The sequence below is a fragment of the Chlorocebus sabaeus genome, chromosome 25, assembly GCF_047675955.1.
Source record: "Chlorocebus sabaeus isolate Y175 chromosome 25, mChlSab1.0.hap1, whole genome shotgun sequence".
Lineage (NCBI taxonomy): Eukaryota > Metazoa > Chordata > Mammalia > Primates > Cercopithecidae > Chlorocebus > Chlorocebus sabaeus.
Genome location: NC_132928.1, coordinates 67,133,028 through 67,139,027, shown reverse-complemented (window position 1 = coordinate 67,139,027; position 6,000 = coordinate 67,133,028). Strand labels below are relative to the sequence as shown.

The window sequence follows — 6,000 nt, the reverse complement described above, 5'->3', positions numbered from 1 at the left end:
TATGTTCATTGTATTTGACAGTACAGTAGGAAAATTACAGTTAACAGTTGTTTATTGTAAATTTCAAAATGACTAGAAGAGAAGAATTATAATGTTCCCATCACAAAGAAAGGATAAGCATCTGAGCTGAGGAATACCCCAATCACCTGGACTTGAGCATCACACACTGTAGACAAGTATCAGAATCTCACACGTACCCCCAAAATATGCACAACTATTATATATAAATTTGAAAACTGTAATAAAAAAGAATAACGTTTATTGAAATTAATTTTGAGGGGACTTTTGTCCTTGTTGTCTGACTAAATCTGCTTAGTCAAAATATAGCCTATCTTTAAATTCCTTTGCCCACGTATGTTCTTCAGTTAATTTTTCAAACCTCATTTCCCTCCACATCACCTTCCCCCTCCTCTGCTAACTTGTCTTATGTGCGCTACCGCCTCCATCTTTCTTCTGACCTCTTTTAGTGGAGGCATCCTTACGCATTTTGCTTCTCATCTCATATCCGATTTACAAAGAAAACCGGTACTGTCACACCCGCTATGCTTGCCTGAGTTACCACCTAGCGAAAAACATTTGAAAGTAAGTTTGCAGGTTCCTTCAAGGATTATTTTGTCTCTAGTTACAGCACATGGAACCAGATAGCAGATGCAATACATTTATTTTCTTCATACTTAAAAACACTAACCGCGGCTGGGCGAGGTGGCTCATGCCGGTAATCCAGCACTTGGGGAAGCCAAGGCAGGTGGCTTGCTGGAGCTCAGGAGTTCGAGGCCAGCCTAGGTAACATGGTGAAACCTCTTCTCTACAAAAATTACAAAAATTAGCCAGGCGTGGTGGCAAGAGTCTTGTAGTCCCAGATCTTCTGGAGTCTGAGGTAAGAGGATTGCTTGAGCCTGGGAAGCAGAGGTTGCAGTGAGCTATGGTGGCACCACTGCACTCCAGCCCAGATGACAGAGACCCTGTCTCAAAAAACAAAAACACCAAACAATTCCCAGGGTGAAAAAAATTAAAATAAAAACACCAACTGCATCTTTCTTTATTTGATCTTATAGTCGTACTGACCCTCCGTCTAACTTTTTCTGTCCTCCATATCCCACATCTCCTAATTTTGTCTGTCTAAAAACTTCCCACAGGAACATGAAAACTTGAGCTCTCAAGATGTCCATTGGTTTAGGGAGGAGAAACTGGCTGAGAGGATAGGACATGGACGAAGGTGTAGAGAACAGCACCACTTCCAGACTAGGACTTTGGATTCAGGAAAAAAATGCGAGTTCTCCTTCCAATTAGGGCGCATGGCAATGAGCGGGAAATGTGGCTTCTTTAGGGAAGGAGCCAAAGCTTCCTAGCTTTATAGTTTGGATGAGAACTAAAATTAAGATTTCAACTGGGGGCTGTAGTACCCAGGTCTTGGATGCTCAGTGTGGCTTCTTTGAGGGCCAGTTTTCCATTGCACACCATGGGAGTGACCACATTTTGATTTGGGGCTTTAGTAGTCATTTCAGAAACATTTACCAAGTGTGTGTTGTGGATAAACCACACAGTGTTTAATACAAAGTATAGATGTCCTAGCCCTAGTGCCCCTCAGGGAATAATAATTTAGTGAGATGGCGAAGCAAGTTCATCCACAATTATATTCCAGAAAGGACATAACCACCAAGACAGAGATTGCAAGAGGGGAAGTGGGTGTTTGGAAATGTGGCAGATCACATCCTTTTGAGGGCAGAAAGGAAGAGAATTCTAGAGACCCAAGAAAGCAAGATAGGAAGGATTAATTTTCCCAGCATAAATTTTGGTAGTTGGGGAATTTATGGGAGCAACAATAAAGTGTTTAAAAATCCTGGCTGTATAATTCAAGATCGTATTACTTGGGTGTCTATTCTACAATATGTATTTTACTTAAAGAAAAAATGAGTATCTCTATAACTGACTTTAAGAATAATTAACTACAAGGCTATTTTCAATTCTGCTGCTCAAGACAACAGTTTTGTTAGGTCAGCTTTCTCTCCGCTTCCATTAAGAAGTCATTAATAATTTCTCACGAAATCACAATTATTAATAATTTCTTAATGACTGTGAAAAGAAAGCTGCCCAAAGAATGTTGTCTTGGGCAACAGAATCGCAAATAGTACTGCAGGTAATTATTAATGAATCAACCCTTTAATCCTTTCAGAGATTTACCATTAGCCAGGCTTTATCAAACCACCTTCCCACACTGCAGTGCACGTGAAGATGATTTCAATGGAGTAATTGTTCAGCTCTTCCCTCCCGCTCTTGTGTTCAGGCTGGGGAGCCAGTTACTACATGGCATCAATTCTTTCTAAAGAATAGTCACTCCCACTCGGAAAGCTGCCAGGAGCGTTGGGGCCCTTGGATACTCAGAGGCCATGTGCAGGAAAATAATTTTATTCCACGAAGATCAACTTTTCCTGAGGCTTCTCTCAGGGCTTTCCAGGCTGTCCTAACTGGCAGAGTCAGGATTCTGCACTCTGAAACTTGGACTCTGTCCCATTGAGAACATGGTTAGGAAACCAGACTGCAAGCCCCTGCCGTGGAGTGTCCACCTGCTCAGGAGAACCCATCCCCATGTGGGGAGGTACTGCTCCCATGAATGTCACCATGGGGTTCCAGGGGTTCCAGAGCCATCACCTGCCTCCCCGGCTTGCAAGCCATGCTTCCTAATGGTGGTCCACTCTTTAACAGGTGAAGTCCAAGCTCCTGACAGGTCCTGCATAACATTTGCTTGGAAGCCCTTTACCAATGAGTTAGTTCTTTCAGAGCAACAGTGGGAGACAGCAATATTTCTCAGGGAGGAATAAGGATCCTTCGATAGTTCCTTTTTTGCTTCCAAATTAGAGTAGTTTTTAAGAGTCAGTGTATTTAATAGGGGTCAACCTCTTCTTTTCTTAGTTTGCAAACCACGCAATCTTCTCTGTGGCTTTTCACTCATCTGCAGGTCTGGATAAGCAAAGAGGAGCCTCCCTAGCCACTCCCTAGGGAGTGGGCAATCTCTTTGGACTCGAACCACCAGGGAATGAACCAGCAATGCTGGGGTCTGGGGTATAAGCAGTGGAGCAGAAAAACAGAGACAAACAGATGGGCATTAAGGAAGGGGCAAGTGAGAAGGTAGGAAGGCAGCAGCAGCAGCCAGATGACAGGAGGGCTGAGGAATGGAAAGCGAGCCTTTTGCAGAGTGCCACCTGCGGAAGCTGCTTCTGGTCTGCCAGCAAAGGGGATGCCCAGGAGAGGGCAGTGCCTGAAAGAGCTCCACACAAAGGGGCAAGAACCCAGTCTGGCTGCCTTGGTCCACCTGTGTGTCCTTACACATGGCATTTCCTGAGGGGCTGGAGGCTGGGTGGGTCATGTGTACGAGAAGCTCTACCTTTACTACAGCTGCTTTTCATGGACCCAAGGATTTCCCTACTTAAGCCCAGGCAGGGGAAGTTGGGAACAAAGAAAGGTACCTTGGCAGGAGACCTCTTTACCCACCACACGTGGGCCTGATAAGGACCAGGGATTCCAAGTCAGAAAGGCCCAGCACTTCTTCGGAGGGCTGCACATAGATCCTCTCCAAGCCCGTTCCCTCACCTTTTTACAACCTGTAAGCTCCCAAGGTAAGAAGAATGAGTCTCCACAACCAAGCTAAAGAGGTTGCCTCAGGGCTCCTGTACCCTCCCCGGGGCAGGTTTGCCTGCTGCGAAGCGAGTGAGCATAGAGACACTCCCAGGACCTCACAAGTGACCAGCCGCCTCTGTCACCAAAAGTGCCAACAAAAGCACAAGGGGAACACCCTCTGGGGCTCAGTGGGTGAGGAGCTGCCTGGCACAGAGCAGGTGTGCAGTAATACCTGTGACCTGAACCGATGCAGTGATAGCCAGGCTTGAGGCTCAGACTCAAATCACTGGCTGAGAGGATGAGAAGGTCCAGGCCAGCTCAGGGGTGCTCGAGGTATGTGGCCACAGCTGGGCCACTGAGACTGGGCTTGTGGTCAGGTCTTCAGATGGAGGGGATTGGGACTGGGCAATACCTCAGTGCTGGAGGAGCCAGACCGAGGGGATTATCACAATCAGCTCCTAACCCACCTTCTGCCTTCCTTGTCCCTTCTAGCCTCTCTCTCTCATCGGATGGTGAAGATACTTCCCTAAAGCTCCCATCCGACCACATCGTTCCTCTGCTCAGATCCTTTGATGGATGCTTGTAACAGGAAAGATGGTTCCCGTTTATTCACTAGATGGAAGTCCAGGAATGATGCTAGGTGCCTGGTGGAAAGACAAATGTCAAGGAGCCTGCAGGCCACTCAGCACCAAGGCAGGAACGCACTGGGGAGGCAGGACCGTGTTGGGGAGCAGAGGCTGGAGAACAGCTCCGACTCCTCCCAGCACCGATGCTGCCTTCCCATGAGCACCTCTGGATTCCTCCCAGCCCGGCCTCTGCTTTGACTGCAGGATTTGCTCCGTCTCCTCTCCAATGATGCCTCCATTTCTGCTCAGGTCTGAATTCTCATTACACTTCCCTCCAGCCCCCAACTCAGACACGATCTCCTTTCTGGCTTCTCCTGAGCTTTAATAGCTGTCTGTCCCCTCCCTGTCCCCAGACACTTCCCAGGCAGAATTCCCCAGCTCCTCTTCCAGGAGAGAAACTCTGTCAATCCATCATGGTAACCTCTCAGTGCCTCGCACAGCCTGGGCCTCAATTCGTATATGTGGAAATTAGGCAAAAATTGAGAAAGTGCCCGTGGAAAGAGTTATTTGGGAAGGTGACAAAGGAAGGCTTGATACAGTAGAGCTCCCTTTCCCAGGGGATATGTTCCAAGACTCCCCAGTGGATGCCTGGAACCTCAGATAGTACCGAACCTTATTGTCTGAGTCTGTTCGTGTTGCTCTAAAGGAATACAGAAGCCTGGCAATTTAAGAAAAGTGGCTTCTTTGGCTCATGATTCTGATGGCTGGAAAATGTCCAGATGGGGCATCAGCATGTGGTAAGGACCATGGGCTGCTTGCACTCTCAGCAGAAGGTGAAGGGAGCTGGTGAGTGCAGAAGTCACGCTCGAGAGAGGAGGTGAGGGAGAGAGGAGAGGTGCCAGGCTCTTTTAAACAGCCAGCTCTCAAGGGAACTGACAGAGCAAGAACTCCCCACTCTCTCAGGGGAGGGCATTAATCTATTCCTGAGGGATCCGCCCCCACGACCCAAGCACCTCCCATTAGGCTCCACCTCCAACACTGGGGATCAAATTTCAGCATGCGGTTTGCAGGACAAATATCCTAACAATAGCGCCTATAGGCCTCTACGTTGCTGTTTCCTTTGCACATACATACCTAATACGAAGTTTAGTTTATAAATTGGGCTCAGTAAGAGATTAACAATAATCATAAAATAGAACAATTTATGACAATATATTGTAACAAAGTTACGTGAATGTGATTTCCCTTTCTCTCGACATATCTGACTGTACCATACCGACCTGTCTTTGGACCATGGTTCATTCAGCCGCAGATTGGTGGCTGCTGCTGTATCTTCCAGGGATAAATGGGTCAGATTTATGTGGAGCAGGGGCCTGAGGGGTGGGAACAGAATTGGTGAAGTGAGAAAGTGTGGTGCGGGGGCTTCACCAGTGGGGTCTGCCTATTGAATCTGGGTGGTCTAGGGCTGGCTCAGCCACGAGCAGGATCTTAGGCAACAGGTTAGCGGGGGCCACCTGACAGCGAGGACCAGGCATACGGTGTCACCAGCTCATCCAGAATGTTCTCTCAGGTGCCAAGGCTACCCTGGCGTCTGAGGTGCCAGGCCCAGGAGAGTCATTTCAGGTGAGGCGTCATGTCTTGGAACGAAGTCTTGGGAATTTGAGGGGTTGATGAAAGCACACGTATAGAGAGCAGGGAGGCTGTTCTGTGGCTCCCCAGAACGAGCACAGCGGGGCTCCCGTGGCTCCAAGGTGCAGCCTCGGTCTCGGGGAAGGCTCGGCGTGTGATTTCTATTAACTGGGAAGGTTTTATCAGGGTA

The 6,000-nt window shown here is 47.8% G+C and overlaps 1 long non-coding RNA gene across 2 annotated transcripts in view; it reads right to left on the bottom strand.

The window, feature by feature from the left end:
- Positions 1-321: 321 nt before the first annotated feature.
- Positions 322-6,000, bottom strand: part of LOC103230714 (uncharacterized) — a 56,448-nt gene continuing 50,769 nt past the window's right edge. The window contains exons 4-6 of one of the 2 annotated variants that reach the window (XR_012091303.1): positions 4,083-5,554; positions 3,465-3,599; positions 322-962 (exon numbers count right to left, since the gene is read on the bottom strand). This is a non-coding gene — a long non-coding RNA (uncharacterized lncRNA). Of the gene's footprint in view, positions 3,600-4,082; positions 5,555-6,000 lie in introns of both variants that reach the window. The other variant, XR_012091302.1, reaches the window with a different exon arrangement.